This window comes from Mus musculus, chromosome 5, assembly GCF_000001635.26.
Source record: "Mus musculus strain C57BL/6J chromosome 5, GRCm38.p6 C57BL/6J".
NCBI lineage: Eukaryota > Metazoa > Chordata > Mammalia > Rodentia > Muridae > Mus > Mus musculus.
The window spans coordinates 11,202,044-11,225,633 of record NC_000071.6 but is presented as its reverse complement, the minus strand read 5'-3'; the positions used below and the strand labels follow the sequence as shown (position 1 = coordinate 11,225,633).

At 35.8% G+C, this 23,590-nt stretch overlaps 1 long non-coding RNA gene across 5 annotated transcripts in view; it reads left to right on the top strand.

Moving 5' to 3' along the window:
- Gm4047 overlaps positions 1-23,590 on the top strand; it is a 42,982-nt gene that overhangs the window by 7,316 nt on the left and 12,076 nt on the right. For 4 of the 5 annotated variants that reach the window (XR_003955849.1, XR_003955845.1, XR_003955847.1 and 1 more), the window contains exon 2: positions 3,620-3,760. This is a non-coding gene — a long non-coding RNA (predicted gene 4047). Of the gene's footprint in view, positions 1-3,619; positions 3,761-4,666; positions 4,753-23,590 lie in introns of all 5 variants that reach the window. The other variant, XR_003955848.1, reaches the window with a different exon arrangement.

Below are 23,590 nucleotides of genomic sequence, written 5' to 3'. Positions count from 1 at the left end.
AGTCCAGGCTATTATGTCTGTTAGTGTTGTCCTTGCTTAGGGTATTCATTACTAAATAATCCACTCAAGAATATACACATACAAAACTATTGCATAGGCAGATCAGGCTATATTTGTATGTTTTCACACACATATACAAACATAATTAAAGAGAAAAAATCATGAATTTGAACATAGCTGAGACAGGGGTATATAGTAGACTTAGAAGTAGGGAAAATAATGTTACTATAATCTCAAAAATATTTGAAGTTTTGGAAAATAGATTGTAAGAGAATTAAGACAAATCTAAATTTATTCTATAATGTGGAATAATACTACTTTTGTTTCTCTGGATAGTCAAATCTGAAGCTGAATTAGTCAGTCTCTAAATATAACCCATGATATAACGTGCATGAAATCGTAGTAATAAAGCATAACTTTCATGGAAAATAAACAGGCTCTTTAGTGCTGGGGAAATATAAGAACTGCTGAGGTAGAATCTGGTCTGTTCTCTCTACAGGGCAATGCTAGTTTTAGAAGCAAAAGAATTTTTTAAAAAGTCAGTGGTACCAACACTAATGTTGATGTTTTTAAACTGTACAGTAAAAACCATTAGCAGAAGGCTATTGGCTGAGTCATTTCAGAGAAGAGAAGGAAGCAAATGCCTTAGTACCATGGTAGCAGTATTTCATGTGCACAAGTGCCAGTGAAAGAGGCCTTGGGCTTTTGTCTTGTTTTGTTTTAGGATTCATAATACCATGCTCCATTTCTATCTTCTTTGGAAATAAAAATGGTTTGCCCCAGGGTCCATAGATCTTCCTATTAGAATTTATTTTTGAGGTGATCAGTGATTGTGGGCCAGGCAGTTTGAGACAAGCACACATAAGTTAAAGTACAGCAAGAGTTTGTAGCTCAGTAATTCATAAGCAAATTAAGATTTCCTTTTCATTAAGTTACTTGATTCTCTTGATGATTGAAAAATTACAGTGTCTATCAAATTTGTTCTTAGACATGCATTTATGGTTTTTTCAATTATGCTCTTAAATTGATTTTAAGTAAATGCTTTCTTTGGAATTATAAAAGAGAGTAGATTTGAAACAGAGTAACAGGGTATAATAATTCACTTTCTTGTTCTTTATCATGTCTTACAACATTTGAACCATGAGACAATTTAAAATCCACTATTTACTCACTGCCTGTTATTTATGGAGTATTGTTTAATACTTCACATCTAAAAATCACTTCACCACACATTTCACTCATATTTCATGCAACCTTGGCATGATTATTCTACTTTAAAAATATAATCTGATGCCAACACTTCAATATCTGTTAAAGAAGAGATGATGAAGCATTAGAAGTTAAAATAAAGAAAAGAAGTTAAAAAGGATCCAAAGGATAAGAAAAATCAAGGAACGTATGGTAGCACAACATCAGTTCATGAACACAGGAACTCTCTGTCCTGCGAGTGTAAGAAAGGAACATGCCAAACACAAAGCAGAACACGAATTTACATGGCTACTGCCTGCACTAAGTATATCAAACAAGTTTATTCTGGGATCAGCCCTCTAGAATAGATCTAAAAGATGATAGTTTACAGCAGGCATATTTGTCTTCTGCCTCCTAAAATCTTTCCATCACCTATTCTGGGGGCTTCCCTGAGTGTTGGGTTGGGTTCAACATGTATCAGTTAGGGTTGGATGTCTCCCAGTCAGTGATTAAATCTTCTACAATTGTATGTCCCTCTACTCTTGTAACTTCCATCCAAGCTACAGCAGACTCTATGTTAAATCATGACGAATGAAAATACCACGTAGCACTAAAATAAATTTGGACATTCATCATTATTAATTTCCACAGGAGAGCTAATTTTCACATTTGTAATTGAATTCCCCCTTTTAAAATTGTCAGTTAGTTACATAACTGTTAACTTTATGACTTACTGCATCATTTGCATTATTAATCACAAATAATTTGATAAATATGATGTCATAAATGTATTAATATATTAACCTTATAACATTCATATTTAGTTCATTACTTGATAAACAAATATGGACACCAAATTATTTTAGGTTTTAATTTAAGATTATTTTCTGGAATATAAAATTGCTAATATAATTTGTCACAACCCTGTTTTGAAATGTAAACATATTGTATGATATGTTTAAACTTGAGAGTACCTATTTTCTATAAATCCTACATTTTAGTTATATGATTTCATTCAAACTTTTTCTTACAGATTTACAAAATATAAAACCTATCATCATTACACATCATTCACAGTTAAAATACTATGCAACAGCATTCCAAATTTCTTGCCACTAATTACAACTTAAACAGAGTAATCAACTTGTGACATGACACCCTCTTTTCCACTTTTCCTTGGTATCCACCATTCTATTCTTATCATTTTAGATTCCTCATATGATCACAGTCATGTGGCTCTGATCGTCTGTTTCAGGATTTTTCATAGAACACAATGTTCTCTCTCTACCCATGTTACCATCAATAACAGAATTTCATTGTTTTTTTAATCCTGAATAACATTTCATGAAATATAAGCATATTTATTTAGTCAAGATTTTATATGTATCATAACTCAAATGTAATATTATATATTCATAAATACTTAAATTGACACATACTTATAAAAGCTCATAAATATATGAGCTTCAAAGTAATGATTAAATTAAAATCCACTATTTTAACTGATAGTCTGATTAAAGAACCTCATATATGACACCTGTAATGATTATCAATTAAAATTAGGATTAAATTACTACCCCTAAAAGCAAAGATCCAAGCAAATAAATATTCCTCTAGCTTGTAATTTTGTATGATAGTTAAAACTGCAGAAGGAACTACATTTCTGGCATGCCCTGTCATTTGAAGTATGATAGAAATTTGTGATAAAAAGACACTGGTCCTTTAATTACCTTATTTATTCTAAAATATACTTATGTTTCATTTCATAATTGATATATATTGATCATTTGAATAACATAATGTTTATAAAAAAAAACAAATCATGTAAGAAACTTGAGAGATTTCCAGAACTAGAACAGAAATTTGTTTTTTTTTTTTTCCTGAACAGCAAGTCACCAACGAAGATTATAGCACAGTCAGCCTCTGAGGAAGCTATGAGTTCCAGTGACTATTGTCCATGTCTTCAGTGATGCTTATCACATTCTTTATGAGGCTCAAAACTACTTGAGCTCAGTCTTTGGGCCTATAATTGTGTTCATGTCTAATACATTGTATAGGACACACAGAAGAACTGACTTTTCAAGGGGCTTAGGTTTCAATTCTCTTGTGTAAATTAGGCTAAGGAAAACACTAATTTTGCCCTTTGTCTCCTTGTTTGGAATTATTCATTGTTATGTTGTTTAATTTGGTATTCCTATTCTGAGTGCCTTAATTTCTTTGCACAGTTCTGGGCATAACACCTGAAATGGAAAAGGTCTACAATGTCAGAATTTCTGGTTTTTGTTCATAAATAAAATAGGTGATATCTCAAAGGAGTGACTGGTCACATCTTGACTCTTACCTGCATCTGATCTCCTTTCAAGACTTGAACTTTCACCTGTGCTTTGCCTTGTAATGCTACATTTGTTATTGTTTCCTTGTATCTCCCTAGCTTCACCAGTTCCTGTCACTTCCCAATAGCATGATGCTGAAGACTGGATTTTACTATGTAAACATTTTCAAGACACTGAAGATTTGAAGTATTTTTTAATATAGCCAACTTTTCTCATAACAAGTCCTTTATTTGAATCAGGTAAACACATGCATTGTTAACATCATGACTGTAGAAGATTAAACTCCTTTTCATGGTTCCTTTTATTTATTATTGTTGTATTTCTTTGTCTAGATTTGCTACTGTCTTCCATATCTTCCTAGTGTGCTTCTTTCTACTTCATATCCCCCTTTTGACACAAGCCTTCTCCTGAATCACTTAACTTGACCTTTTCATTAAGCAACATAATATGTAGCCTCACTACAAACTCAGAGTCATAAAGACCAATCAGGAATGGATAGAATCTACTAAAAACATGAGCAAAAGCCAACACTCTGACCTATCTCATACATCAGTGTTTCAGAAAGAAAAAAAATTACGTTGGTTTGAAAGGAATAAGTTCAGGTCATGAGAAGAACTGCAGAAGGGTATTAGACATAAAATATATTGGAAGAAAAACACTTTCAATAAAATGGGGTAGGGGGGAATCCAATCTTCAAATATTTATAGTATCCCTCCACTGAATAAAGCAATGATTTCTACATGGATGTGCCTATACTACAACATGGACAACATACTGTACTCTAAATACAGCTTTGCAGAAAAATGTTTTCTATATGTATGTGATAATTCCCTTGTCCAGGTGTATAGTCAAAATATAACACCTACAGTATATTATGTTCATGTACCATTTTAGCTTTTATTGAAAATATATGTTTAAAAAAGAACATCAGATAGACTGCTCTGTACTTTCTGTTAAATTGGTTGGAGTAAATAATGAAATTTTTCATCTCTCAAAATAATGATGCTGTAGACCGATCAGAATGTTGGCTTTGACTCATCATTTTGTAAGAAGCTATGTCCAATTGGCCTTTATAATAATGGGTTTTTAGTGAGGTAACATAATATATTGGAATGTCAAAACTGATTTTTTTTTTCAAATTTCAGAAAGAAACAATTCCCTCAATTTAGACCAGTCATTGGTTGACCACTCCCACAAGCTCTGAGCCACCACTACCCAATGCTTCTTGAAGGTAGGACAGGTTGATAGATTTTGTGTCTGGGTTGGTGTCCTATTCTCACCATCCAGAGCATAACCTGGTCACAGAAGATGACCAGTTCAGGCTCCATATCCTCTATTATGAGGAGTCCTTGCTAGAGTTACCTTCACAGGTTCCAGGAAGTTTCCACTCCATGAAGTTTCCACATTACTCCTAAATGCTTAAACATTTCACTCATCTCTCCCACTACTCTCTGCCTCCATCCTTTCCTCCCCAACTTAACCCTCCTTTACCCATCACTACCTGCCCTGAGTTCAATCACTCAATCTATTGTAATTCTTCTCCCTAGACATAAGTGAATATCCTTTATTTAATAGCTAATATGCAATTGTAAGTGAGTACATATGTTTGTATTTATGTGTTTTTGTTTCCTTACTCAGGATGATATTTTTCCTATTTCAACCCATTTGCCTGTAAATTTCTTGATATCAGTTTTCTCTAATACCTGTGAAATAATCCATTAGGTAAATGTATTGCACTTTCTTCATCCATTTTCAGTTCAGGGATATCTAGATTGTTTCCAGTTTCTGGGTATTATGAATAAAGCTATGAACATAATTTTTAAAAAATGTTCTGGTGGCAGGATAGGGTATCATTGGGGTATATGACCAAAAGTGGTATAGCTGTTTCATGACAGATATCATTTTTCAGTGATTTTCTTTGGAATGACCCAATTGATTGAAAGTGGATGTACAAATTTGCAGTCCCACCACCACTGGTGAAGTCTTTGCCTTGCTCTACATCCTTGCCAACATGAACAGTCATTTGGGCTATTTATCTTTGCCATTCTGGCAGGTATAATATGGAATCTTTGGGCCGTTTTGATTTGCATTTTCATGATAGTTAAAAATGTTGAACATTTAACTGTTTCTCGGCCATTTGAAATCTCTCTAATAATTCCTGTCTGTTTAGATCTGTACCCCAAATTTAATTTGAATCTAACATTCTTCTTAAAATGTACACATTCCAATAATAGTTGTATGTATACTTCCAGTTGGTTTATAAACTCTCATTATATGTATATGCCTAAATATATGTATCTATATCTAATCTATATCATATATATACATAACTATTATAAATGTATACAGTCATATTGTATGTAAGTTCTACATGCTGCTTTATTAATTAGGTCCTTTAAATTATAGTTCCTTATCTTTGAATTTCACTGTCATTCTTTCAAGTGATCTTCCTAATGTAATCAAGTGACCTTACTCTGCAATCTTTGACTTCTCCAATGACTTTCAAATTAAGCTTAATACAAATGGAGGTTCCTGTAGTTTACTTGCAAAATCTCTCTTTTATGAGCTCCCTTCTATGAAACAAGCATATAAAGTTAAATCTATTTGGCTACAGGCTTAGAGTTCTGCTTGCTCTGATTTGGCCAGTTATTACTACATGGTCACACTGAGTTTCAAGCATGTGCAAGATTCTGTACAAAACAATGTCATTCATAGTTGAACCAAGAACAGCATCTTTACCAGAAAGTAGCTCTTCATCTTTTAAAATGAGGACTCAGCATTCAAGTGTACATTTAGCAAACCACAAGACTCCTACTTTTCTATTCAAAGCTGGCGAACAAGTTAAAGTTTTCTTTTCTTAATTTTTCTTTTTCTCTTCTTTTCTTTTTCCTTTTTTTTTAAAATTTTTTTTCTTTCCATTTTTTATTAGGTATTTAGCTCATTTACATTTCCAATGCTATACCAAAAGTCCCCCATACCCACCCACCCCCACTCCCCTACCCACCCACTCCCCCTTTTTGGCCCTGGCGTTCCCCTGTTCTGGGGCATATAAAGTTTGTGTGTCCAATGGGCCTCTCTTTCCAGTGATGGCCGATTAGGCCATCTTTTGATACATATGCAGCTAGAGTCAAGAGCTCCGGGGTACTGGTTTTTTCATAATGTTGATCCACCTATAGGGTTGCAGATCCCTTTAGCTCCTTGGGTACTTTCTCTAGCTCCTCCATTGGGAGCTCTGTGATCCATCCATTAGCTGACTGTGGGCATCCACTTCTGTGTTTGCTAGGCCCCGGCATAGTCTCACAAGAGACAGCTACATCTGGGTCCTTTTGATAAAATCTTGCTAGTGTATGCAATGGTGTCAGCGTTTGGATGCTGATTATGGTGTGGATCCCTGGATAAGGCAGTCTCTACATGGTCCATCCTTTCATCTCAGCTCCAAACTTTGTCTCTGTAACTCCTTCCAAGGGTGTTTTGTTCCCACTTCTAAGGAGGGGCATAGTGTCCACACTTCAGTCTTCATTTTTCTTGAGTTTCATGTGTTTAGGAAATTGTATCTTATATCTTGGGTATCCTAGGTTTTGGGCTAATATCCACTTATCAGTGAGTACATATTGTGTGAGTTCCTTTGTGAATGTGTTACCTCACTCAGGATGATGCCCTCCAGGTCCATCCATTTGGCTAGGAATTTCATAAATTCATTCTTTTTAATAGCTGAGTAGTACTCCATTGTGTAGATGTACCACATTTTCTGTATCCATTCCTCTGTTGAGGGGCATCTGGGTTCTTTCCAGCTTCTGGCTATTATAAATAAGGCTGCTATGAACATAGTGGAGCATGTGTCCTTCTTACCAGTTGGGGCATCTTCTGGATATATGCCCAGGAGAGGTATTGCTGGATCCTCCGGCAGTACTATGTCCAATTTTCTGAGGAACTGCCAGACGGATTTCTAGAGTGGTTGTACAAGCCTGCAATCCCACCAACAATGGAGGAGTGTTCCTCTTTCTCCACATCCTCACCAGCATCTGCTGTCACCTGAATTTTTGATCTTAGACATTCTGACTGGTGTGAGGTGGAATCTCAGGGTTGTTTTGATTTGCATTTCCCTGATGATTAAGGATGTTGAACATTTTTTCAGGTGCTTCTCTGCCATTCGGTATTCCTCAGGTGAGAATTCTTTGTTCAGTTCTGAGCCCCATTTTTTAATGGGGTTATTTGATTTTCTGAAGTCCACCTTCTTGAGTTCTTTATATATGTTGGATATTAGTCCCCTATCTGATTTAGGATAGGTAAAGATCCTTTCCCAATCTGTTGGTGGTCTTTTTGTCTTATTGACGGTGTCTTTTGCCTTGCAGAAACTTTGGGGTTTCATTAGGTCCCATTGTCAATTCTCGATCTTACAGCACAAGCCATTGCTGTTCTGTTCAGGAATTTTTCCCCTGTGCCCATATCTTCAAGGCTTTTCCCCACTTTCTCCTCTATAAGTTTCAGTGTCTCTGGTTTTATGTGAAGTTCTTTGATCCATTTAGATTTGACCTAAGTACAAGGAGATAAGTATTTTTTAATTTTTTAAGACGTGTTTTCTTTGTGAAGTCCTGGCTCTCCTGGAACTCACTCACTCTGTAGACCAGGCTGGACTTGAACTCAGAAATCTGCCTGCCTCAAAGTTTTCTTATTTTAGAAAACATAAGCTACTAAAAGAATGAAAATAGAGTTAAAACATTCCAAAAGCTGTTCTCTAGGAAAAAGCATGATAATGTATGAGTTGTAAATAAATGGAAAAAGGACACATGAAAAAATATGTTAGAAATTTTATGAACACATGAGATGGGAAGAAATCTCAAATACTGTCAACAAATCATACACATACCTATTTCTGATGTAAAACCCCATCAAAACTACGTATATTTATACTTTGTTTTCAAAACTGTGATTACATGATCTTTTTTTAAAGGCCATTGACTTGTTCGAGTTTATTTTATATCCAGCTACTTCACTGAAGCTGTTTATCAGGCTTAGGAGTCCTCTGGTGGAATTTTTAGGGTCACTTATATATACTATCATATCATCTGCAAAAAGTGATATTTTGACTTCCTCTTTTCCAATTTGTATCCCCTTGATCTCCTTTTGTTGTCGATTTGCTCTGGCTAATACTTTAGTGCTATGGTGAAAAGGTAGGGAGAAAGTGGGCAGCCTTGTCTAGTCCCTGATATTAGTGGGATTGCTTCCAGCTTCTCTCCAATTACTTTGATGTTGGCTACTGGTTTGCTGTAGATTGCTTTTATCATGTTTAAGTATGGGCCTTGAATTCCTGATCTTTCCAAAACTTTTATCATGAATGGGTGTTGGATCTTGTCAAATGCTTTTTCTGCATCTAACAATATTTTTAAGATAATGGATTATATCAAGTTATAATGGAAGGGAAGTTCCATCCATTATAATAGTCTTAGGGTTTCTATTGCTGTGATGAGACATGACCATGGAAACCTTTCTAAGGGAAGACATTTAATTTGGGTCTAGCTCAGAGTTTCAGAGGTTCAGTCTATTATTAATGCAGGAAACATGGCAGACATGGTGCTCAGGAAGGCATTGAAAGTTCTAAGTCTTGGTCCACAGACAGTAGAATGACATCATTCTGTAGTGGACATAACTTGAGCATATGAGATTACAAAGTCCACCCACACAGTAACACACTTTCTCCAACAAGGCCACACCTACTCCAAGAAAACCACATCTCCTAATACTTCCATTCATTCAAATACATCAGTCTGTGTGGTCACATATTTAAATCACCACAATACAGACATTCTGTGAGAAAAATCAGAATATGTAATTTACTAATGTTCATGTAATAAAAAATCACATGTTGAAAAATTCATGGAGGTTTCTGATAACAAAATCCTCAATAAGTTATGGAAAGTACAAATAATACAGTAGAAATCTCTATGATTTAAGTCTCTAATTAAAGGAAAGATGACCAAATAACTATCCAAATAGTGGTTGCCTGTGTAATATGCTTATAATGAAGTATTAAAAATAAAAAATACATTCATGTAATTACAAAAATACAGCCACATAGTCTTTAAGAAAAGCTCCAGTATATAATATTGTCAATGCAAAAACACAACTTTTACCTCTAAAGGAATATGAGATAGTTAATTTTGTATCCAAATTATGTGTTGACAATATATACTAGAGTCTTTTCTTATGTTGTAACTCAAATGATTTGTAGAAATCAGAGAAAAATGTTCTAATCTAAGGAAAGAGGTGCTAACCAAGGTACAAAAAGCATAAGACTCACAAAATAGACAGGACCACAAAAGTAAATTCTCCACCTCAGAAGTGTTTAAAATTTTGTGTGGTTTTATCCCTACTTGCCCTGTGGTATAACAGCTATATGAGCCTTAGAGAGAAGTAATTAGATGATTATCTGTCTTTTCTCATTATAAACACACATAAAGTTATTGTGGATACATAATTGGAATTTTCCATTTGAGTCATAACCTAGCAAATAACAGTTGTGTTCATAAGTTTATTAGCTGTATTTTGTCTTGAAGGCATTATTTCTTTTGTTTTCTTTCTTTTTGTTGTTGGTGGGTTTTTTGTTTGTTTGTTTTTTTGTTTGTTTGTTTTTTCTGAGACAGGGTTTCTCTGTATAGCCCTGGCTGTCCTGGAACTCACTTTGTAGATCAGGCTGGCCTCGAACTCAGAAACCCTCCTGCCTCTGCCTCCCAAGTGCTAGGATTAAAGGCATGAGCCACCACACCAGGCAAAGACATTATTTCTTTTTTTTCCCCATTTTTATTAGGTATTTAGCTCATTTACATTTCCAATGCTATACCAAAAGTCCCCCATACCCCCTCCCCACTCCCCTACCCACCCACTCCCCCTTTTTGCCCCTGGCATTCCCCTGTACTGGGGCATATAAAGTTTGCAAGTCCAATGGGCCTCTCTTAGCAGTGATGGCTGTCTAGGCCATCTTTTGATACATATGCAGCTAGAGACAAGAGCTCCGGGGTACTGCTTAGTTTATATTGTTGTTCCACCTATAGGGTTGCAGTTCCCTTTAGTTCCTTGGGTGCTTTCTCTAGTTCCTCCATTGGGGGCCCTGTGGTCCATTCAATAGCTGACTGTGAGCGTTCACTTCTGTGTTTGCTAGGAATCTTGCTACTGTATGCAATGGTGTCAGCATTTGGAAGCTGATCATGGGATGGATCTCTGGATATGGCAATCACTAGATGGTCCAACTTTTTGTCACCCTTCCAAATTTTGTCTCTGTAACTCCTTCCATGGGTGTTTTGTTTCCTATTCTAAGAAGGGGCAAAGTGTCCACACTTTGGTCTTCGTTCTCTTGAGTTTAATGTGTTTAGCAAATTGTATCTTATATCTTGGGTATCCTAAGTTTCTGGGCTAATATCCACTTATCAGTGAGTACATATTGTGAGAGTTCCTTTGTGATTGGGTTACCTCACTCAGGATGATGCCCTCCAGGTCCATCCATTTGCCTAGGAATTTCATAAATTCATTCTTTTTAATAGCTGAGTAGTATTCCATTGTGTAGATGTACCACATTTTCTGTATCCATACCTCTGTTGAAGGGCATCTGTGTTCATTCCAGCTTCTGGCTATTATAAATAAAGCTGCAATGAACATAGTGGAGCATGTGTCCTTCTTACCAGTTGGGGCACTTCTGGATATATTTCCACCGGATCGTGCAATATGTCTTTTGCCTCTTCAACAAAGTTCTTTGAGCCTTGAAGAGAAAGATTTGATGGAGACATACAATTTAGCATTTAGTGAGTGTATCAAGATCTTTCAATTTCTGCACAGTGTTTATTTATAGGTCTACATTTGATTCCAACTACTGCAGGTAAAATCTTCGCAGAAGATGGCTGAGCAAGGCAATAAATTTAAAATTAACTTTCTCTAATGCTGTTCCAGTGATCAGTAGACAAACCACATTTAAAGGCAAGCCCCATTACCAGCAATAGATGGCCAAGTTAGAACAAACTCAGTGGTACTTTTCTAGATATTTGTCTCATAATGATCTGTCTGGGGAATTTTCTTGGTGCTATGAAGAAAGAACAACACACATACAAAGCCAGGCACCCTAAAATGCCAGCAGATTTTAAAGGCCATGAAAATCAAAGGGTATTAAAACAGTGTATAACACAATAGATACCTAGTTCAGACCACTATATCCAGAAATATGAAAGTCATAATCAAAGGACCATATACTTGCGATATTCTTAAATCTTAAATATTAATAAATACTAATAAACAATATTGTGAGGTAATATGTGTTCATTACAATGATACACATTAGAATCTTATTCATAAATAGAAAATATGATAATTGGAGTAAGTTGTTTTTCTTGAGAATGTATACAAGTATTGAAGGAATAAAAGAAATACTAAAAATAAATACAACAGAATCCATGTCTAGCAATTATCTTCAAATATGTAAAATCACATATTCATAGCTTATGCTAAATAAATTTTAAAATACATTTTAATTTTATTTTTGACATATTTAAGTTATATTTATCTCTAATTTGCAAAAGATAACAAAATAATACAACAACTTCTCTACCACATATTGCTGTATTTCCAAATAGAATATCTCTGAGCATATTATATTTCATTAACAAGTCATATTAATGAGCTGTGTTTCTTTTCATCATCATGAAAGTTTTATGTGTATATTTTTATATATTTATATATACACATATAAATTAATTCTATCAGAACAAAGACTATTTCTTTTAATTATATCTACATCTATATATCTATATTTATCTATCTACCTATTTATTTAATTCCAATCCTTTGCATGCTCAGCAGCATTGTTATATTTTATATAAATATATATTATACTATATATTTAATATAGCATATAATTATGCATAGCAGCAAAATATATTACAGATAACATATTATTATACATTTATGCTACTGTAAATTCTACCTTATTTGAATCAATTAATTAAATTATGAAGTGTATGAAAGGATTTTCTTCAAGAAATTTGTTTTTTTAATTTAATTTTGTTTGTATTTCATTTTTACACTCCATATTCCATTCCCCCCCTTCCCTATCCACCCTCTGACTGTTCCAGATCCCACCCCTCCTCTCCACCCCACCCCATCTCCCCTTGAATAGCCCCACCCCCACCTCACTAGACCTCAAAAAACCTGGGGCCTCCAGTCTCTTGAGGGATAGGTTCATCATCTCTGAATGAACACAGACCTGGAAGTCCTCTACTGTATGGATGTTGGGAGCCTCATATCAGTTAGTGTATGCTGTCTGTTTGGTGGTCCAGTGATTGAAAGTTTGGGGGGGGGGGTCCAGATTAATTAAGCTGAATTAGGGAAGGCTGAAACAGATCTGTTAATGAAGTTTAGTATGATAGTAAATTAGGGTAAAAGACATCAATTGTCTCAATACATGCTAAAATGGCATTTTCAAATTTAACTTGGAGGCTGTAGAGATGACTCTGAATAAATCACTCTTATATAGGGCCTAAGTTTAGTTTCGAGAATCCATGTCTGTGACTCATCATTGACTATAGTTCAAGTTTCTGGTGGTATTGTTCTTTATCTAACCTTTTCAGGTATCTGCATGCTTGTGGATATATCCACACACAGACACATATAAATATACACAATGAAAATAAAACAAATCTTCAAAATTGATATTTATTGCCAAAACATATCTCAGCATATAATACAGCATAAAGTACATTACAAAATAAAACCTTTACCTTTACTTTGAATCCAAATTGTTTACAATCTCACAATAATTATTTCTCATTCTCTTCTAAATGAAGATAATTTTCAAGTGTGCAACCATAATACAAAATTCTTACAGCAATTCTGCAATTGCTTTTCTTCTGCCACTTCCCTTATTCTTTGCCTTGGTGCACTTTTAGATTTAATAAAGTTTCCTTAGAAAGTCAAAGAGCTTTTCCCAAACTACATCTTGAAACCATAAGAAACATGTTCTTTGGCCCGATGTCTATTACTTCCCATTTCACACATATATTTTAGAAACCACAGATTAGAGGCATGTTTCCTTTCTTGAAGAATAACACTTTTGTGTAAATCTACAGTTATTAGTCATTAATGCCATTTGTGGATATATCTTTAGAATGTGAGCCAAACTCACATTTACTCAAGGAACATCAGAGATCAGGCTGGGATTAAAAACCCCAGAATAAACCTTTTTATCCTATTAAGCTTGTTCAACTTCCTCTTTTTCTACATAAGTCGGAATATTATTAATATTTGCCAGGAATCACTGCTGAAACTTTGACTCAGTTGAATGTACTTCAAATGTGTAAATTACCTTCAATACCTTTTAGGAAATTTTGAGTTGAATAGGGCAAGTTCAGCAGTTATGAATTGGGAAGTAAGAAAAACATAGTTTTTGAAACCTGAAGTTTCTGCCTCCTTATTCCTATAGTCTCTTCATTTTATAATACCATGGGTAGGTAAGGGAATAGTGAATGATAATAAATGTGCAACTAAATAGCTACATCCATGCCAAAGACATCAAGCAAATCTGTTATGTATCTTCTCTGAGTTTTGATTTTCATGCTTCCTATACAGGTAAATTTTAAATATATGTGAAATAGAAACCCATGTGTCATATAAGATATGATCTAATTAATTAATAAAATAGTTATAATATCTGTATTCCCCAAATTAGGTTTTATATTAGGGTGTAAGTACACTACTATAAGTTCTTTTAGTTAAACCATGTAATGACCCTGAAAATACACAGACCACTCACCCAGATGTAGGAGAAAAACTGACTGACAGGCCCACTCTTGACAGTCTACATCATGCCATGGTCTCTTTCACCACTCTCCTGCAGCCAGGCAGTAACCAGGGCAAAGTACCAATTCAGATCCCTAGAATCACCCTAGAGCCCCATCCTTCAATAGGCTTCCCAACAATTTGACAGTAGTAGTCCCTTCCTCTTCAACTGTTTCCATTCAACCTTATTCCAGAGACTAAGTGTTGTTGCAATTGTCTTAATTCCTTTATCTTCTAAAGAAGATAAGCACCCTGGTTATACCCTTTCTTTACAGTTTCCTTTTCCTCTTCCCTTTAAATCTCTTTTATTTATACATCCATGTTGTCAGCTCTTCTTGGACTCATAATCTGACAGGTTTGCTCTGTGTGTGACATTGAATTTTATGTTTACATTACATTTTATTTACAAGTAGGATTTCACAAAATGGAAAGAAAGAAGTTTGAAACATTCTTCAAATGTACTGAATATATTTTCATCAAATGTAATACAAATCACCACATACTATACAAAGAGAAAGAAAAAATAAATAAGCTACTGAATGTTTTAAATCCTTAAAATGATAAATGTATCTCCCTTCTAGGTTGGGCTTAGTTGTTTGATTTTTAATTACAAACCTGTTTGTTGTTTTAGAATCAGTAAAACCAAGATCTAATGTTTTCATTGTAAATATATGTTTTCTCAATATGGATAGGAATAATAAAAATTTAATTTCTTGTAGCTAATGTCTTGGCAAATAACAATTTTAATCTCAAAAGTTATACTAATAAAATACCTTGCCTTGTTTATTTACAAATATGTGCTAACATGTTTGACAGCCAAAGAAGAAAGATAAATGGTAAGGTATACATTTTGTACATCTACTTTAGTTCAGAGGCCCTTGGGAAAAACAGTGAATAAATCCCTAATGTGTTAGTGACAATTTGATTTTATTATTGGCTTTCCTAATTTTAAAAATAGCATTTTTTGAAGAACTAGCTAACTTATTTTTAGCACTATGTTGAAACAAGTGAGAGGTTTTTAAAGTGAGCTTTTGAAGGATGGAAAATTGAGAAGTTCAGAAACTTCTCAAGGTCATATCTAAAAAAAAAAAAAAAGAGTCCAGGTAAATTCAATCTGTAGTAACTGCACAGCTAGGCTAATTGACGAGTCTGATTATTTAAATGACTTTGGCTTTCTGAAATTAGTTATAGAGATTGCACAATTATGCTTGGAAAACTGGATTTTTCCCTTTCATTGATTTATAGAACTTGAAAAAACATTAACTATGTTATACCAGGCTAAGTTTTAGAACTCTAAATTTCTTGGATTTTATCCACTTTTATAATGTCATTCTGACTATTTAAACATAGAGGTTGTGTTTTTGACACCTGTGTTATGGCAATACTATTAGCAAAATAGCCTATGCAAAGTTGATGAGAATTTGGACAAACATTTTAACAACTAAAGCCTTTTAAGTAGTTACCATGCCACCAAGAAGCTTCCACTCATCTAACAATCACTGAAGATTGATAGGTGTGAGTGTGTGTGTGTGTGTGTGTGTGTGTGTGTGTGTGTGTGTGTGTGTGTCTGTGTGTGTGTGTGTGTGTGTGTGTGCGTGCGTGTGTGTTTGTGTGTGTGTGTTACTTACATGTGGTCTGGAAAATGCTACTGAGGACTTCCTCATGTATTTGCTATTAGTTTTCTTCTTGCCAATCATTTCAAATGTTGCAGTGCAGTATTTTATGAAACTATATAAAATTATTTGTATCTTTCACAGTGTGCTTCATATTCATACCTCACCCTTTATCTATCTATCTATCTATCTATCTATCTATCTATCTATATATCTATCTATCTATCTATCTATCTATCTATCTATTACTTAAAAATAGACATCAGTTCATTTGTAGCTCATTTTTAGATGAGAATGGAAACAGTTTCTTACTACTGAATTTTAACACTGGTCTTGAATAAGAGCTAAATAAGGTGTTTTTCCCATTCCTTCAGTATTCTTTGAAATCCTTAAGTTTCTATAGCATTCACAGGCTTATTTTTGAAATAAGATGTTACACCTCTTACTGTTGTATTAATTAAGAAGTATTTTATAATTGCTAGCTTAGTTTCAAGTTGTTTGTCTCTATTATAATATTTTTTATAAAGGAAAGAGGAAAAGGAAGAAATAAAAAAAGTAGTAAAGGAAAATGAGAGAGGGGAAGGGGAGGGAAAGGGGAGGAAGAGGGAGAGGAAGAGAGGGAGGGGGAGGGAGAGGGAGGAGAGGAGGAAGGCCTGCAAGTAGTCAGACTGGCTGTGGTCTCTCCTAGGCGTATAATCCTAGCATACAGGAGAAGATATGTGAGACGTACAAAGGTCACCATCATCTGATTAGAGTTAGGGTGACTAGCTTAAACTCTAGGGGATCTTGTTTCAAAATTATACATGGCAACACAAAATAGACTAGGAAGAAAATTCTCAGTACTTTAGGGTGTCAATGAGGTAGGGACTCACAATTCTCTTACCTCATCACTCCTATTTCTAGTGATACCTAGTATCTTTCTGTGACTTCATGATATTAGTCACTGTAGTCAAACATATAAGTTTAGACATTGAAGAGGGGTTCCAAACCTTACATTTCTGCTTGTATCCTTCTCTATTGCTTTCAATGCACTCATGACATGTTGTTAGCACCCATTCACCTAATGTCAACATTTGGATTCAAGTAAACTTTATTGATAAAATACTAATACAGACTTTAATATTACATTGTTTTGAATATTACCTGTGGGTTAATAGTTATACTGATATGGCTTTTAAACATTTTATGTCTGTCCTAAGTGTAATGAATTTCATTTATATGAATCTCATTATTTTACTATGAAAAATTTAGTAGCACTTATTGTACTTAAGATATCTTAACAGTAGATATTTCTTGTCTTACTTTCTGATATCTAATTCTATTTCACTGATACTTTATTCTTTACTAACTATTCCTACTTGTTTACATTTAAAAAGATTTTGTTTGTTTGCTTTTGCTTTGGACAGCTTCTTACTTTACAACTCAGGGTTGTCTAAGATTGATAGGAATCCTCCTACTGTAATCCCTGGAGATTACAGATGGGAGCTTCCTTGATTGCCTAAGAGTTTTTTTTTTAATTGAATACAATGCAATATGATTACATCTACACAACACAACATTCTCCAATTAAATTCCCTCCAATATGACACTCAACACATACCTGACCGTCAGTTTCATCCCTCTGCCGTGCCTCTCTCACATAACTCACTAAGGCCGTAACTACATGGTAAGACCCTATTGCTGGATAGACCACAGAGTTTTGCTACAGGACATAGAGAAATCAGCCTGAATTCCACGTGAAAATGTCTTCCCTACTGGCTATATTTCTTAGTGCCAGAAGGTAATACGCAGGCTGATAGGGGAGAAGAGACATCAGTGTTCTTACCCAGTACTACAAATAACCCCCCCCCCCAGGAGAATTTTGTCAACTGCTTCAATACTGACGTAGCTGCTATGGAATGATTCATCCTCATCACATTCTGATTATTCTGATTTTCTGTGTGAAGTGCACCATGGAAAATTAACAGTGGACACATGCTCAAAAGAGAATTATATTCCCTTTCCTAGTGAAAGAAAGATGAAATTTCAAGACCTGTAAGTCATATAAAGTACTCAGAAATTGCTGGTTGTTTGTGAGTCTAGAGGCTGCCTGGGGCTGAGAAAAAAGAAAAGCAAACCTGGGTATGCCCCGTAGTTAAATATTCCTGGGAACAGCTTAACCTTAAAGATAAAGAGGAATGTGAGGACATAACAGGGCTATCTAAACTGAGTCAACAATTCACAGAACTCTGACACCCTGCACGTACATGTAATTTTTCTGCTGATGTTTGAATAAGCCAATAGTGTGTCGCTATGCTGAATTCCACACCATTAAGCCCCTTACCCCATAAATACTCCTAGCTTCCTAGCCTCGTGGCCTACATCTGTTATCTCCTGTGTGGGATGCATGTCAGCCCGGAGCTCCATAATTAAATGACCTCATGTAATTATATCAAGATGGTCCTTTGCGATTTTTGGGGTGCATGCCGAATCGGGAATTGAGTTGGGGTTTCCCCACTAGGTTCTATCACTAGCAACTAACCATTGAGAGTAGTTCCACCAATAAGGGACATGGCATGAAGAACACCCTTATTATCTATGCTCAGATTAGGCTTGCTGTGTTTTCAGCAAATCTTGTGCAAGAAGCAACACATGAGCTCCTCTCAGTTCATGAGTGCAATAGTTATGTCATCCTCAGGAGACAGAAATTCCTAGTACACTTCTTCACCCTTAAGACCTTCCATTCTTTCTACTTCCTCTTCAACAGGGTTTCCAGAGCTTTGGCCAAGCTTGGAGGGGGCACAACTGTTAACTTCTATGCTCCATTCAGGCCTGAGTCCTCAGTCTGTGATTCTCTGCACTTTGACCAGAAGCATCTCATCTTTCTTTAATTACTTCACATGGAAAGAAAAGTTGATCTGACAAAGTTTAAGAACAGTCTGTATCTATGAGTTTATTTAGAAGGTATTTTTTGGGGGGAGGGGGGTCGAGACAGGGTTTCTCTGTGTAGCCCTGGCTGTCCTAGAACTCACTCTGTAAACTGGTCTCAAACTCAGAAATTCTCCTGCCTCTGCCTCCCAAGTGCTGGGATTAAAGGTGTGAGCCACCAGGCCCGACGTTAGAATGTAATTTTAATGAAATGGAAACTTCCAGTTCTTTGGAAAGTTAGTTCTATCAAATAATGTTTTGCTGGGGCACACAGGTGAAAGAAGGTCTTGCTAAAGCAAATACATGAAAGACTCTTTTCCTGAAGCAGATATGGGTGAAAGGATGTTTTGATATAGCAAACATGTGAAAGGACCTGGAATGAAGGAGTATAAATATGATCCCATAGACAGTGGGAGATGAGCACAGAGCTTTGGTTTGGTTTGCTCTGCCTTGTTATTCTTCACTAAAGACACACATATATTGGTTCTCCTTACATAGCACTGTTAAATTGTGATAACTCTGCCATTGAGAGAAACTTGCCAAGAACTGCTTGTGAGGTTCCTGAGGCAGCTTTCTGCTTCTGCAGCCTCATCCCAGGCCAGGTGGTGAGGCTGTTGGTTTCTTCAGGATTGACTAACAGGTGCTTAATGTCTGATGTCTCCTTGTTGAAAGGACTGGACTACAGCTGCTGGTTCTTGCTTGGTTCCTGCTTTGAGGACTGGTCTGTGGCTGCTGAATCATATATGGTGTTTGATATGGAACTGAACTGCTGACAAAGAAGATCAATCTTGTCCCCAAAGAAATATTGCTGAACTGCTCCACTTCCCCTGTATCCTAATAACATTTTTCCCACTACCTCTGTTGGGTGGTGGGCTAGAGGAGAGTTTGAGTCCTCTAAAAAGCTCTAAAAGTAGGTTCCCAAAAATGTACGTACAACTTGACAACTCTGACAATTAGCAAAATTACCATAGCACATCCTACTCTAGGATATAGATTACAGTATTAAGGATGAAATTTCTTCTTGCAAAGACAAACCCAAAACAGATCAGAAACCAGTGATTCACTTACAACAATCATGTCAATATTGTATTGTATCTATATACCTATATCTACCTTTCTCTTGGATAATGGTTATTAAATTATGCAGTGTCCAGGTCCAAATCAGACCATTGATGTGTTTTCTCCCTGAGCATCCTCCAAAACAGCATGAAACCTATGTAGAAGAGAGACATTTCTAGGCGAGATAGAGATTAAATTTCTAGTAAGTTCTTTGCAAAAGTGGGTGGTATTTTCAGCAGAATCATCTTTACCATATAGATATGGTAAGGAAATAAGGAGAGTGGTAACCTGTATGGTTTTGGAGCCTTCCTCATATGGCCTGACGAATAAATTATAGGGAGGTATTTTGTGCCTCGCCTTGTGATAGTCATTGAATAAATGTGTCTGCATAGGCTAATGAATGCAGAACAAGTTCTCAAGCTCATTTAATCTTTTAAAACATATTTTGAGATTAGCTTACTAATTAGTTGGTTCCTATCAAGTTTTTTCATGTGTACTTAGTTTTGGTTTACCTAACTATTATTTATTATACTTATTGTCCACTGCCCTCACCTCCAGTTAATCCTTTAATATCCCATATCTTTCACATAGCAAATATTATACAACACATAAAATGTTATTTATATTCTTTTTGCCTAGCTTTCTTTTTTGGTTTTATTTCCAGACACACCTGCTCCCATCACTGTTTAAGGCTTTCCACACTTAGCCAATATCTCTACTTTGTAGTTGTTTAAAGCAAACTATATTGATTTCATGAAATCAGATTCCCCTTACTTTGCATTGGAGAAGCCAAATCATAAAAAGTACTATCATGGGTGTAAAGTCCTAGTTTTGGTAAAGACATCAGAAATCAACTCTTAGAGCACAATTGCTTCTATAGCTGCCAATTGACACCACATTATCACAGGAACACTATGATATGGGCAGTGATACATAAACACCTGCGTCTCCAGGACACTGAGGGAAAATAAAACCTGCACTTTATTCCGTTCTCATATAAGTTATCAGCTACTAGAACCAATATATAGAGAAACACATCAAGAACTTAGTTTCAAAGAACTGTGAGGAAACAAATTTTAAGTTTACCAAACTCTGTCAATTCAAACACTGCTTGAAAGAAATTTTTGCAGAATATTTTTCAGCCTGTGTATGAGGAAAGGGCACTATGTTACATCCTGTACTAGCTGAACACAGCAAGGAGACCAATACAAGGATGAGACAAAATGGTTAATTTTAAATTGAATAACTGTTGTCTTAAATGCAAAGACTTTAATTAATATTTAGAAACATGCTCACTTGTTTATTCTTTGAACCTTTTTATTAATTTTTCATATATTATTTTTGGATCATATATTTTCACTCCCTCAGCGCTTCCCCAATTTCCCCAACTTTCCTGTAGAATTCATATTCTTTTCCTCTTTTATCCTCTCTCAAAAACAAAAACAAAAAGACAAAAAACCAAAACAAACATGCCAGTATAACACACACAAAAAACCCCCAAAATACAAAGAGTATGAAATTTGTTTTTGTTGTTGTTTGTTTGTTTGGGCTACCCACTCTTGTGCATGACACTAGCCTTGAAGACAGCCTATTTTCCTCTTCCCAACAGTTATTGATTACAATTAGCTTCTTGGTTGAGGATGATATTTTGTGTCCACTTATCATCTCATTACTAGGATTTTTGTATATTTTGAAACTCTGAAGAACTTGTGGAGTCTTTGTGAGCTCATGTTTATCAGACCTGTTATGTTTAGATAGTATTCTTGCCTTAAAGTTATCCACCAACTCTGGCTCATTCTGTTTTCAGTTCTTCATAGACTTTTGAGCCTTGAGAGGAAGGTTTTTGAAAAAGGCTGAGTGCTCCTAAGTCCTTCACTTTCTGCACATTGTCCAGTTGAAAATATGTGTTAATAACCACCTACTGCAAGAAGTTTCTTCCTTGAGGGTTTAGTGATACTCTGATCTATGAGTATAGCAATATGCCACTAGGCATCATTTTATTGCTACTCTCTTTTGCAAAATAGTAGTTTTTTTTTTTTTTTATTTAAGGCCCATAACCTAGCTAGTTTCTTTTTGTTTTATTTTTTATTTACTAATATATTTCTTTACAATCCAGCCATTGACTCCCTTTCGGTCTCCCATAATTTGTCCATCCTGTTCCTCCTTCCCCTGTCTCCAAGAGGATGCTCCCTCCAATACCAGGCACCCCCTTCCCTGGAGACTCAAGGCTCTGGAGGATTAGACTCATCTTCTACTGAGTCCAGGCAGTCCTCTGCTATGGATGTGCCAGGGGCCTCGGACCAGTGCTTATAGGCTACATGGTTGGTGGCTGAGCTTCTGGGAGGTGCCAGGGGTCCTGTCTATTTATGATTGCTGGCCATCCTAGGGGGTCATTCTTCAATTCAGCTTCTTTAATCCTTCAGCTTATTCAACCATAGGGGCCTCCAACTTTAGTCCAATGGTTGGATGTAAGTATCTGCATCTGTCTCAGTCAGCTGTTGGGTAGACCTCTCAGAGAGTAGCCATGCTAGTCCCCAGTCTGTAAGCACATCACAGCATCAGCAATAGGGTCAGACTTTAGTCCTCCCTGCCCCATGAGATGGATCTCAAGTTGTGCTGGTCACTGGATTACCTTTCCTTCAGTCTCTTTTCATTTTTTGTTCCTGCAGTTCTTTTAGACAGTAACAATTCTGGGTCAAAAATTTTGACTTTGGGTTTGTAAAACCATCCCCACTTGGGGACTCTTTCTATCTACTGGAAGTGGACTCTTCAAGTTCCCTCTCTCCACTGTTGGGCATTTCGGCCATGGTCACCTCCAGTAAGCACTGAGAATTTTTCACCTTGCAAGTCTCTCACACTTTCAAAGGGGTCCGCATCACAACCACCCATCCTTGAGGCTACATATTTCCGTTCATTCTGCTGACCCTATATGCTTCTTTCCTGTCTTCCTTTATACCTGATTCTGCTGATTTTTCCCCCCGCACCCTACCCTCTCCCACCCAGGTCCCACCCTGCCTGTGCCTTCTGTGACTATTTTCTTCCCCACTTCTGAGTGTGATTGAAGCATCCTCACTTGGGCCCTCTCTTTGTTAACATTTTTGAGTTCTGTGGATTGTATCGTGGATATTTTGTGCATTTGTGGCTAATATCCACTGATTAGTGATTTCATATCATGCATGGACTTTTGGGTCAGAGATACCTTACTTTTTATTCAATTTCTCTTCTATTAGATTCATAGTATCTAGTTTTATGTCTAGGTCCTTGATCCACTTGGATTAGAGCTTTGTGCAAGGTGACAAATATGGATCTATTTTCATTTTTCTACTTACAGACTTCCAGTTAGTCCAGCACCATTTATTGAAGATGCTTTTGCCCCTGTGTACGTTTTGTTGCTTCATTGTCAAAGGTCAAATGTCCATAAGTGTATGGGTTTATATTGGGTCTGCAACTCTATGCCACTGTTTTATCTCTGTGTTTCTGTACCAATACCATGGAGTTTTTATCACTAAGCTCTGTAGTACAGCATAAGGTCAGGGATGGTGATTCCCATCGAAGTTATTTCATTCTTGAGAATTAGTTTCACTATCCTGGGTATTTTTTACTTGTCTATATGAAATTGAAAATTGCTCTTTCCATGTCTTTGAAGAATTGTGTTTTAATTTTGAAGTGGATTGC